Source organism: Orycteropus afer, unplaced genomic scaffold (assembly GCF_000298275.1).
Source record: "Orycteropus afer afer isolate SDZICR_OR568_19922 unplaced genomic scaffold, OryAfe1.0 scaffold00107, whole genome shotgun sequence".
NCBI lineage: Eukaryota > Metazoa > Chordata > Mammalia > Tubulidentata > Orycteropodidae > Orycteropus > Orycteropus afer.
Genome location: NW_006921694.1, coordinates 9709038 through 9722994, shown reverse-complemented (window position 1 = coordinate 9722994; position 13957 = coordinate 9709038). Strand labels below are relative to the sequence as shown.

General features: G+C 38.4%; 1 protein-coding gene across 1 annotated transcript in view; it reads right to left on the bottom strand.

Annotated features, from left to right (window-relative positions):
• ATG10 (autophagy related 10) overlaps nt 1–13957 on the bottom strand; it is a 605094-nt gene that overhangs the window by 155551 nt on the left and 435586 nt on the right. The gene's annotated exons all lie outside the window — the stretch shown is intronic.

Here is a 13957-nt window from a genome sequence, read left to right as displayed (position 1 = left end):
AATGTATCAGTGTTTCTTTGCTATTCATAAGGTTTTCCCTGGCCAATTCTTTGAGAAGTGGATGGCCTCTTCCTTCTTCCTAGTCTGTCTCAGTCAGAATGCTGGGCTGATACCTGTGCACCTTGTACATCCCACTGGGTTTGAAACACCAGTGGCTCAGCCTCAAAACTCACATCAACATGTCACCACGGCAGGACAAACTGGCACACAAGTTTGTCTTACTGTTGGAAACCTCTCATACCACCCTTACATGGGTCACTGTGGCTGACTCCTCCTCTGTCCCGGTTCCTGGGCCTTTTAATCTCCTTTCTCGTGCTTTCCTTCCCTGCTGCTTTGGGCTTTCCAGGGTTCCCTCTCCTCACCTGGATCTTGAGGCTGACTGCTCCTCTGTCCTGGTTCTTGGGCCTTTTAATCCCCTTTCTCCCACTCTCCCACCCTGCTTCTTTGGGTGTGCCTGAGTTCCCTCTCCTTAGCTGGATCCCTGCAGCTTACTGCTCCTCTGTCCAGGTTCCCTGGGCCTTTTAATCCTCTTTCTCCCGCTCTCCCGCCCTGGTGCTTTTGTCCTTGGTCACATTGCTACTAAGTAGAAATTAAGTAGAAGAACCTGAAAAGAATCCAAGTGTTTCTGATTTTTGAGCCAAATCCACACTGTGGAAGAAACTCGCTTTGGGTCAAGCTATATACTACTCTTTCAATCAAGGTTCAGCTCCATAAAACAGAATCTACTCTGGCTAGTAAAGGCCTTCATTGGGACATTGGGAGAGCTGAATACATAAATTCCAGACAACTTTTGAGGACTAATTCTAAAAACAACATTTTTTTTTTTTAATTGTGATTTGGGTGAAAATTTACAGAGCAAATTCTCCTTCCATACAACAGTTCACATACACTTTGTCTCATGACATTGACCACAATTTGCCACACTGCAACAGCTCCCCTCCTACTTCCTCCCGATAGTTAACTCTTCCCTGTGTCCATTCCTCCATGCACTCCTGCCCCCTGAGCTGTTTCCCTGTGCATAAGCAGCCCTTCTTTCTCCCATGATTGTTCTCTCCAAGGATGTATCTACCTCAGGTAAATATTCAACTCATATGCCTGTCTGTTGTTTGGCTGAAAGCCACAGGCATGGGTTCAATTCCAGACCTGAAGGTCAGCTAGGGGCCATAGGGTCAGGTGTTCCACCAGGCTCTACCAGACCAGCAAACCTGGTCCCCCCCTTTTTTTGTCTCCAAATGATTTTGAGTTTTGTTCCACATTGTTATCCCTCTCTATCCAGGATCTCCTACATAGATGTCCTTCCAAGTGGCTGGCAGTAGTAGCCAGGCACCATCTAGTTCTTCTGGTCTCATAGTCATATAGGCTGCAGATTGGATGATGTACCAGTCACTAGGACTAATTGTTTCCATGAATTTTTGGTTTTCTTCAATTTTCTTTGCTGAGGATGAGGAGAGACCCTTCATTGCATCTAGATAGCAGCTTGCAAGCTTTTAAGATCCCAGTTGCTACTCACCAAAGTAGGAGATTAAACAGTGTGTTGTATGCCAAATGAACTTGATGTCCTCTGAGACTATGGTCCCAAGCCCACAGGTTCAACTACTCGGTCCCTCTGGATAGCTGGCTGTGACCAAGCAGTGACTACAACCTTGCCCCTTGTCAGCTCTACTATACACCTGGGAATTTAGATCATGCACATAAACTTATAGGACCATTGTCTGCCAACCCTATACATGCTCTTAGGTAGGTACACTCCCCGCTTCATAGACATAACTATTGCTCAGCCTGTCCACCTCCCAAAATAACATTGCAGAATTGAATACCACGGGACCAACTGCCTCTTCTAAAAAAAAAAAAAAAAACACACTGCCATCAAGTCATCTCCGACTCATAGTGACCCCTCCTTAGGTTTCCGAGGCGGTATCTCTACGGAAGTAGATTGCCCAACCTTCCTTCCGAGGAGTAGCTGGTAGGTTTGAACCGCCAGCCTTCTGGTTTGAACTGTCAGCCTTCTGGTTAGCAGTCAAATGCCTTAGGCACTATGCCACCAGAGCTCCCTATTGCCTCCTCTAGGGTCTAGAATATGCCATTCTAGAACCCACTCCACTGACTTGATCAGAGACATGCTTTGATTGTAGCCACCTCCAGAGTCACACTATAAACTGCTAAAGTGGACAACAGAGCTTCTGCTAATATCATTCAGACAAGCTCCAGGACCACCAATACTTTTAACAAAGTGCTGCTTCCAAAAACTTCTGTCTTCCAAATCTTGCACAAATGTATCAGATATGAAGAACTTAAATTAGAAGCAGAGCTCTACCTAAGGGGAATCTAAGAAATATGTTCTGGCTTTCCAATGTCTGAAGTACAGGAAGGGCACATGAGAAGGAGGGTGAAATAGATGTTGGCTTCTAATCCACAATCATAACTGCAATTTCCCAAAATTTTGATGGCCTGCAGAAGCCCAGCAGACCTGATTAGGGTTGTAAAATTTTGTGTGTGGAGGAAGATTCCAGTTTTCATGAGATTCTAAAGGGTCTATATTCTAAAGAAGGATAAGAACCACTTTAATATAATATCAAATTCTGGTTTTGTCACTTAGGATATGTTTGACCTTCAGCATGTTATTTAGTGTCTTTGTGCCTCAGTTTCCTCATCTCTGAAATATGGATTATAATACCAACCTTCAGAGTGTTCTGAAGATTAAGTAAGATAATAGGAGTAAAGTGCTGAGAAGAAAGCCTAGCACTCAGAAAAAACTCCCTAAACTTTAGCTAGTGTTATTGAAACAACCTATTAAAAAACAAAAACAAAAAAACCTACTGCCATCGAATTGATTCTAACTCCAAACAACCCCCAATGGGTTTCCAAGGTGGTAAATCTTTATAAAGTAGATATAGGAATCCTTAAGAAGTAGATGGGAGCTCTGGTGGTGTAGTGCCTAAGGCATTTGACTGCTAACCAGAAGGCTGGTGGCTCAAACCCACCAGCCACTCCTCGGAAGGAAGGTTGGGCAATCTATTTCTGTAGAGATACCGCCTTGGGAGGGGTCATTATGAGTGGGACCTGGGAAATAGATTGCCTCATCTTCCTTCCACAGAGCAGCTGGTGGGTTTGAACTACCAACATTCTGGCAAAATAAATTCTAATCCTAAAAGGTTATAAAATAGAGTTGCACTCCAGCCTAACACTTTTAAATTAATGGCCAAAGAATTTCAGAGAGATTCAGAAGTGAGTACTTGGATTCCTATGAAAGCAAACAGAAAGATCAGCTCCCGTCTTCATGATGATACCTGTTTCTTCTTAAAGAACAAATTAACCTCATGGGCAATTGACCAACAGTTCAAACACAACTACCCCAAAACCAAATCTGTCATTTTGGAAGTTCTTCAGGACCCAAATGGACAACTGTTTTAATAGACTATTGTTTTGGTTACTTAGTGCCGCTCTGACAAGAATATACCACAAATGGAATGGCTTTAACAAACAAGAGTTTATTCTTAAAATTTGGAGGCTTTAAGTCTTTATTCAAAGTGCCAGGCTCTAGGAGTAGGTGAAAGCCCCTCAACCTTGGACTTCAGCTCTGCCATTTGCTCCCAGCCCACTGAAACTAGAGGCTTTTCTTCACTCAAACAGCTGCTGGCTGCTGAGGCTGATAAGCCCAAGGTTAAGAAGTAAAAAGGCACAGTCCTGTTGTTACCGAACCACACAGCAGGTCATTAACGCAAGTCAAGTGAAAGTCCCAAGGTCAGCAGAGCATGGCAGGCTACTAAACAATGTCTTGGCTATATGCAGGGTTTAAGAGTGCCATAAGCTAGAGACCATTCCCCAAGGCTTCTCCTTATATACAGGAAGCATACCACATCCCTAAGGCAGCAACTCAGCTGCTCACAGTAGATTCCACCATGGAGTTGATTACCAGTCTCATCACGGGGAATATTATTACATCCAGCTGCCCAGCCACTCAACCAGGCCCAGCCAAGTTGACACACAAGCATAATTACCACAACTATTTTTTAGAGCAGTTGTAGGTTTACAGAAATATTGTGCAGAAAGTACAGCAAGTTCCCCTTTTCCCCTCTTCTCCTTGCATATTGTTTCTCCTATTAACATTTTATATTCCTGTGGTACTTTTGCTACAATTGGTGAACCAATATTAATAAGTTATTATTAACTAAAGCCCATAAGTCACATGAAGTTTCACTATTTGTGTTGTCCAGTCCTACATATTTTGACAAATTGTGAAGTCATGTGCCCACTGTTAAAGTATCATACAGAAGAGTTTCACTGCCTGAATAATGTCTTGTACTTCACCTACTCATCATATCCTCTTCCCCTGAACCTCTGCCAATCACTGATCTTTTCACTGTTTCACCAGTTTTGCCTTTACCAGATGTCATATAGCTGGCATATATAGATCATACAGAGCTTTATCATATTGGCTTCTTTCACTTAGAAGTATGCATTTAAGATTCTTCCATGTCTTTTCAATGGCTTGATAGTTCCTTTCTTTTTATTACTGAATAGTACTCCATTGCATGGATGTACCACAGCTTGTTCATCCATTCACCTACTAAAGGATATTTTGGTTGCTTTCAATTCTTGGCAATTATGAACAAAGCTGCTATAACCATTCATGTGCAGGTTTTTATGTGGACATACATTCTCATCAATCCTAGGTAAATTCCTAAGAGGACTACTGCTGGACTGAATTGTAAACCTGTATTTAGGTTTGCAAGAAACTGCCTGACTCTCTTCCAAAGTGGCCATGCCATTTTGCATTCCCATGGATAATATTTTAAAAGTATTCAGAACTCTTTAATTGTATCACATCTACCTCATCCTGGCAGGCTCACTCAGATGCAATTTTACTTAATCAAATATTCCACAGATGTCTTAATGGGTGAGGTGGCTGACTGATAACATGAACTCAAAAAAATCTTGCCATCCAAGAGAATGTCTTACGTGCTTTAAGAGGCAGGACATGAGAGCTTTCATGGAGCTCTATTTGATCATTTGTGCAAATCCAGTGGATCTGACAAAGAAAAGCCTCAACAATGCTGGCAGGAACTCCTGCAGGCTATCTCTGAAAACCAGAAACAGATCCCAGTCTTGCCAAGAATGTAAATCAGACCCTTTAATTCTGACAACAATATGTCACCTTCTACAGTGTCTAAAGTGTATTTATCGATCAACTGCAAGAAACACTTTCATTTCAGCTATATGTCAGTAACCTCAGTGTAAAATTGTTTGATATTGGCTCCAATCAAGCCTGGATGACCTCAGATTAAGAACAATTTTATATTACAGGAGTCCCTGGGTGATGCAAACAGTTAAGATCTCAACTACTAGTCAAAAGGTTTGCAGTTCAAACCCACAGCCTTGGAAACCCTATGAGGCAGGTCAGTTCTTCCTATAGGGTTGTTATGAGTAGGAATTGACTTGATGGCAGTGGAGTGTGGGCTTTCTGAGAATGACATTGGAAGATCTCACAAAAGCCTTTTGAAAATAACCAATTCCACTTCTAAAACAGAGTCCCAGAGAAATAACCAGGCATTTGTATAATTTATATGTAGAAGGATGTTCACTTGAGAACTATTTATAATACTAACAACTGCAAACAACTCTTACAACAGAAAATAGATTGAAACAATTGTGGCACAGCCTTACAACCAAATTCTATGCAGTATTAAAAGGAAAACTTAGATGCATTTAAATATTGCCCCGAAAAGAAATCTGCAAGATAAATTTCAAAAAACAGGTGCATGGTATTATCTCATCTCTGTGTGTGCATGTGTGTGGAAAGATATGCTCTCAAATTTCTGGAAAGATATGCACTGAAAGGTTAATAATGGTCACTTAATGCTTGTGGTGTTGAGTATTCCCCATGCTATTCTGTTTGTTTGTTTTTTCTTAAATTGTAGGTATGTGTTACTTTTTAATTGGAAAAAGATAATGGTTATAAATTTACTTTATGGCCAGATGATGCCACTTTTATTTAAGAAAGACATTCCAATACATGTACTGAGATTCATGTATTCAGATTTTATGTATAATCTCTCTGTTCTGGTGATGCAGTGGTTAAGTGCTCAGTTGCTAATTGGAAGGTCAGCAATTTGAACCCACCAGCCACTCTATGGGAGAATGAGGCAGCAGTCTGCTTCTGTAAGGATTGACAGCTTTGGACACCATATGGGCCAGTTCTGTTCCATCCCCTAGGGTCACTATGTATCAGAATCAACTCAATGACAGTGGGTTGTTTTTTTTTCCATGCAATTCCTTTGTATCTTATATCAATATAGGAATTGCAAACTCAAATCCCTATAGAAGACACGTAGGCAAAGTAAGTAAGTGAAATAAATAGGATATAAGACAACAGAAAGGGGAGGTAAGCATGACTAACTATAGAATACACACCAGTCTAAAGGCATTTAAATTCAAGAAATTTCAAAATGCCATAGACCACTCAAAATACAACTGCAGGAAGAATTTCAACAGCAAGCTCCCAGCAAGCAGCTTTACAGTATGAAGCTACATGTTGTTGTTGTTGTTGTTATGTGCCGTCGAATCAGCCCCAACTCATAGTGACCCCTCCTTGGGTTTCCAAGGCAGTATCACTATGGAAGTAGATTGCCCAACCTTCCTTCCGAGGACTGGCTGGTGGGTTTGAACCACCAGCCTTCTGGTTAGCAGTCAAATACCTTAGGCACTACGCCACCAGAGCTCCTGAAGCTACACATACACAGCACATAACAGTAACTCTGTCACAAACTACAACTAAACATCACTCCCTTCCCTCTCCTAGAGTTAGCCTACATGGTATCTATAAGAAGACCATTTTTCCATATTTGTGAAAAGATCTTCCTAGAGTTTAATAGAAGATAAACGTTTGTCTCTCTTGATAAACTTGTCTGCTTCCACCCATAACAGAATGAAAGTAACACATTTAGCTGGCTTTCTCTTTTTGTTATTTGTAGTCCTAGAAAATTCTGAAACTTCCCTTAGCCTAGTTTTCTTGTACAACTGTCTTTGCCTCTCCAACACCTAGTCATTATTCAGTTGTTTTGATATAGAGCATACATATTTATGTACTGAATATTATTATATTAGAGTGTATGTATTTATACTACTTGAAATATTTTTGAAATTCAGATTGGATAGAGGGAAATAGAAATGCATCGATATACTGGAAAAATTATTATTGCCATACAATAAAGTAACTGTCATGACATGTACAGATACTTACATACTTTGGTACTATCTCTACTTATTAGGTAAATTTTTAATTATAAAATATGGACTAAAAAATAGAATAGATTTAGCAGCTCTGGTAGCATAGTGGCTAAGGCACTTGACTGCTAACCAGAAGACTGGCGGTTCAAACCCACCAGCTACTCCTTGGAAGGAAGATGGGGCAATCTACTTCCATAGTGATACTGCCTTGGAAACCCAAGGAGGGGTCGCTATGAGTTGGGTCCGACTTGATGGCACATAACAACAACAACAACAATAGAAAAGAGCAAACAAAAATGACAGGCAAAAAATGACAGCAGAAGAAGGAAAGAAGTGGAATGAAAAAAATGTGAACTAAATGCATTGTAGAATATGAGCGTATAGCAACCATTGTACAAAAAATTAGAATACAACATACAGCATCTTTCTTAAGAAGCTTATAACCTATTGGAGATTCAAAAAGTATCCAGGTAAATCTATTATAGCAGTCTCTTTCACTTCCTCTCCAGGTCTTCTGTCACCTTGACCTTCACAGGCCCACGGCCTTTCTTTCTGCTTCCTCCCAGGCTGACTCTAGCTGCTGCTTTACCACCCACCAACCATTAAACTCCTTCTCAAAAACTGGAAATGAGAACATAAATATTCCTCAAACTTGAAGTTTGGGAACTAGGATGTTTATTAAAAATTAAAAATTGATGGTAGGTAATTATCAAAATGAAATGTGCTAAGATGAGTAATATTAAAATTAATTATTAAATATTTAAAATTATATTTTATTTTTATATTTATAAGCTGTTCCTTTTTCAGAAGTAGAAATTCCAAGGATCAATGAAATGCTGGGAAACTCTTTAAAGGACAGTATACAGATTCAAGATATGTGCTGAGTCAAAAGTATAACTTTGAGGATAAAAAGCTAAGCAATATTCTGCTCAACCAGTTATCTATCTAACAAAAAGCACTAAAAAGTCTCTGGCTTTTACCATCTGGTGAAATGAACATCAGTTTAAAAAAAGAAAATCCAAATGTATCAGTATAGCCTCTGCAGAAGAAACATACTGTTTAACTATATTTCGAACTCATTAAAATGTAATAAAACAAAACATTTTAAGTATTAATTTAACAGAACAAAAGTCTTGAATAGTAAATCATCCTTCTTTTACTTAGATTAATTTGACCACTTAATTAGTGGTTAGTGGTCAGAGAAGTTCAGAAAGTAAAGTAAAATTTGGATGCGAAAGTAGTATCACACCAATGTTTGTACAATATGTAGTATGATGCTCCAAAACAGCTCCAGGGTTGAAGGCCAATATCTTTTGAGAAAAATTCATTACTCAAAGATAATGACAAAGAAGTCTCATATACTGCTTAATATAAGGAAAGTGTAAGAAACAAACAAAATTCATATTTTTTATCCCCAAATCCAAAAAACAGTGGAGTATGAATGATGGTTGACCTGTCTGAATTGGTAACAAAAATGAATATGGAAAGTGAAGTATTTGGACTGCAGATGGTACCTATAGCATCAGTGTTTAAGAAATATTAAAAATCACAATGCATGTGCAGACTGACAATTCAAACATAACTACTATAAAGAGAAAAATAGCACAGCTGTTATTACTCTAAGATACCAAAGAAAGGAGGATGCAATGATTAAAGCACATTTCACCCCAAGAAAAGAAAGTGTGGCAGTCATTGAATACTGCTAAAATATCAGAAGGTTTCTACAAAAAAAAAAAAAAGCCAGCAAGTTAGATATTGCACATATTATGGTGCCATAAACCTACCCACCAAAGTGACTTATTAATGCCCAAAATGAATGCCTAGAAACTCATATTCAACAAATTAGCAGCAAATTACAGAGAAAACAATTATATGATGTCTGTAGTCACATTTAAATAAAACTCAAACATGAAAAAAAACCAGCAATGGAACTGGCAGTGACTCTGAAGAAGCAGCAGTAATCCATAAAGACTTCTTAATTTTCTTGTCATTTAAAAATTAAGCCACTTCCAGTTCACATAGATCCTACCAGGTGCACTAAATTGATGTCATTATAAGCCATCAGGAAATACCCACTGAGACCTACACCAACACTGAGAAGTTTTGTTAAACAGCTGTGTGTTTTAATTGATTTGTATTATTTAAAATAGGAATAGTTAAAAATTAGTTATCGGATGTTGTATAAAAGAAATGCCTAAAGACTCCAGGGAGACTGAGTTCAGAAGAAAGCCAATCACTGGAACTTCACTCAAGCACTTAAGATTATTACTAGAGGAAGCACAATTAAATCATCACAGTTTATCAGCTATCATTATAAATCACCAGGCAACATATCAAGCTTCATTATTTAAGAATCGTTAACCAGTGACTTCCTGCATTGTGGAGACTTGGAACAATCTATTCACCAAAAGGTACGTAAGGAGTTTTGTTTTTTGTTGTGTCTTGATTTTTTTTCTTACCCTGAGATGTTTATCATGGAAAGATAATGAAAACTCACTGAAATTATCATATTTTTGCATGTTTTAGACTTGTCAAAGTGTTCAAATGAAATCAGTGATATTTGAAATAAGTAAAAATTGTATTGTATAAGCTCCTCCCATTACACTGCCTACAAATATTTAACTGGTTCTCTCATACTGATTGTGTGGTAGGAACTTAAGAGAAAAAAAAATGTCTCTTCTCACTTTTATCCACCCACCCCCATGCATTTACTTATACTCTGACAGTCTTCCCTAGACATACAGAATCAGAAAGCAAAATAACTCAAAAGTCTTGGTTTCAAATTTAAAGTGCACAGTTCAGGTGTTAGAAAGAATGTGATTGAAAGAAGACATGACACACAGAATGGGTTTTGTACAGAACCCTCTCTCCCACGAGCTGGAAAGTAAAGCAAGGGCTTGGACAGAAGTCGATTTTTGAAAGGCTCCTCTTACTCTCCAAGAGGGGTGTGTGTGTGTGTGTGTGTGTGTGTGTGCATAAATTCACAGGACACAAGGAAACTCCATGTGGTTTGGAGATTTGAGAATAGAGAGGACATGGATCTAGATCCATGGTTTCAGGAGTTTGCAGGCTTCACAGAGAAAAAACCTTTCATTCATCTTTATTATGTAGCTGTAAAGTAGAAATGACATCAGGACTTGTCTGGACATGAGAGGGCTAAAGACAGTCATCTGAGCTTTTCGTAGCCCTGTCATGGAGTAGAAAGGAATGAGGTAGCAAGGTCGACTTATCCATTAGGTACAGCAGGTTACAGTGCCTAGGATCCACAGTACTTTTAGAAATCCCAGAAATTATTTTAATTTCTTTTAAAATAGGAAAAAAAAAACCTTTTAGGTCAATGAAAATATTTTAATACAACATTATTTATATTATACACTAAAAAATAAAAAAATAAAAAAAAACAAACTCAAGTCAATATTGACTCATAGTGAGCCCTATTGGGTTTCCAAGGCAGTAAATCTTTACAAAAGTAGATTGCCCCATCTTCCTTCCACTGAGTGGTCGTAGGGTTTGAAAGGCCAACCCTCTCGTTAGCAGTCAAATGCCTTAGGCACTGTACCACCAGAGCTTCTTAAAGAATATCTAAATTGATATGCTGTTGTTGTGTTAGGTGCCATTGAGTTGGCTCCGACTCACAGTGACCCTACATACAACAAAATGAAACAATGACCAGTTCTGCAACAGCCTCACTATCCAGAGTCCTTGCTATATCTGAGCCTATCATTGCAGCCACTTTGTCAATCCATTTCTTTGAGGGCCCTTTTTCATTGACCCTCCACTTTACCAACCATGATATCCTTCTCCAGGGAATGGTCCTTTCTGACAGCATAACGAACTCTGGCCACTCTCACTTCCAAGGAGCATTCCGGCTGCACTTCCTCCAGGACAGATTTGTTAGTTCTTCTGGCAGTCCGTGGTACTTTCAGTATTCTTTGTCAACACCACAACTCAAATGCATCAACTCTTCTTCAGTCTCTTTATTCATTGTCCAGCTTTCACAGGCATCTGAGATGATGAAAATACCAAAGGTTGGTTTAGGCACACTTTAGTCTTCACAGAGATATCTTTGCTCTTCAGCACTTAAAGCAGGTCTTTTGTAGCAGATTTGCCCAGTGTAATACATTATCTGATTTCCTGACTGCTGCTTCCATTGGTGTTGATTGTGGAAACAAGTAATAAGAAATCTTTGACAACTTCAATCTTTTTTCTATTTATTGTGATGCTGCTTATTGGTCCAGTTGTGAGGATTTTTGTTTTTTTTTTATGTTGAAGTGTAATCCATACTGCAGACTGGTGTCATTACTCTTCATCAGTAAGTGCTTCAAGTCATCTTCACTTTCAGCAAGAAAAGTTGTGTCATCTGCTTATTGCAAGTTGTTAATGAGTCTTCATCCAATCCTGATGCCATGCTCTTCTTCATATAGTCCAGCTTCTCAGATTATTTGCTTAGCACACAGATTGAATAAGTATGGGAAAAGGATACAACCCCGACACACTCCTTTCCTGATTTTAAACCATGCAGTATCCCCTTGTTCTGTTCAAACAACAGCCTCCTGGTCTATGTACAGTTTCCTCATAAGCATAATTAAGTGTTCTGGAATTTCCATTCTTCTCAATGTTATCCATAATTTGTTATGATCCACACAATCTAATGCTTTTGTGTACTCAATAAAACACAAGTTATTATGTGTTTTATAATAAAACAATAAAACATCTTTCTGATATTCTTTGCTTTCAGCCAAGATCCATCTGACATCAGCAATGATTTCCTTTGTTCCACGTCCTTTTCTGAATCCAGCTTGCATTTCTAGGAGTTCTCTGTCAATATACTGCTGCAACCATTTTTGAATTATCAGGGCCATTCATTAAGTTTTCCAGTAGTGTATCAGACAGTGTTTCACTGTTATTCATAAGGTTTTCACTGGCCAATTCTTTGAGAAGTGGATGGCCCTTTCTTTCTTCTGAGTCTGTCTTAGTCTGGAAGCTCAGCTGAAACTTGTCCACCATGGTCACTTTGCTGATATTTGAAATACTGGTGGTAGCCTCCAGCCTCACAGCAACACACAAGCCACCACAGTACGACAAACTGACAGACAAGTGGTGGATAAACTGATATAGATTATATTAAAGACTATAATATTAATACATTTACTTTGTTTTTTTATTTTTTATACTTATATAACAATGCTCATAGTGACCCCTCCTTGGGTTTCCAAGGCAGTATCACTATGGAATTAAATTGCCCAACCTTACTTTCGAGGAGGGGCTAGTGGGTTTGAACTGCCAGTTTTCTGGTTAGCAGTCAAATGTCTTAAGCACTATGCCTCCAGAGCTCCTGAGTTATATTAAATACTATAATATTAATATATTTATTTTTTTTATATTTTTTATACTTATTTTATAACAATGCAGTTGTAAAATATTTTTTAAAAAATTAATGGAGGAAGGGGCCCACATAGGAAAACATACCTATGGTTTATAAAAGTCATGATGTGCCCCTGATGTGCTAAAGTTTGATAAGTGAGAGAACTAAAGAAAGAGAGAGACAGCCAGAACTGAAACAAAGACCCAGGGGTAAACACATTTGGCTAAGGTCCAGGCATTCAGCATTGACTCCAAAGTGAAAAGTGGCAGATAGGTCCAATTCTGATCTTGTTTAGTCATCTAATGGCTGAGAAAATCACTGAAGTAACTGAGTTTATCTGGAAATAATAATGATTACAATTATCATAGTTACTTAACATATTTACTTCTCATGTGGTAGGCAGTATTCAATATGATATACAGATACTAATTCATTTACTATCCCCACCAATTCTAAGTAGATACTACTATTATCTCTAATGGAAAGATAAAGAAACTAAAGCACAGAAAGTCTTAGTAATTTGCCCAAGGTTAGTAAGTGGTGGTGCTCAGCGTCAAATCCACCTTGCCTGGCTCCAGCAGCTGGATAAGGTGCTCCTAGATAAAGACTCCACAAGACTTCTTGGAGAAATGGCTGAATCTATTTCAAGTCTTGTCAAAATGACTCAGGAGCTATCTTGAAGCTTTGACTGGCCAAAGATGGGGTAATATCAAAATCAAAATAAGCATAATCACTATGATGGTTGAAAATGCCTAAAATGTTTATATCCAAGAATACACAAAGGTACATTAAAGAAAATCTCTTGGGTTACTTTTGAAGAATACTAGAGAACCAAGTCATTGTCTTCTGAAAGTTAGAACATAAAGAATCAAGCATTTATCTTATCTTTTATACAAAGCATACTGCTAACCAAAAGGTTGGAGGTTTGAATTCACCCAGAAGCTCCTCAAAAGAAAGATCTGGCCATCTACTTCCAAAAATCAGCCTTTGAAAACCCTATAGTTTGTTGGTTACCAGGGGTGAGAAGGAAGGGCAGAAAACACTGCAAAAATAAAAATATTAAAAGAAAAAAAAAAAGCCCTATACTACACAGTTCCGCTTTGACACACAAGGGATCACCAGGAGTTGGAGTTGACTTGACAGCAACTATGTGTTTTTAGAATTGTGATAATGTTTTTATGAAAGGAGTCCTTCCTTTATTAAAAATTAATTTTTGTTTTGAGATAACTGTAGATTCACATGTAGTTATAAGAAATAATACAGATCCATCAGCTGAGGAATGGATAACCAAACTATGGTACATACACACAATGGAATACTATGCAATGCTAAAGAATAATGTAGAATCTGCAAAACACCGCATAA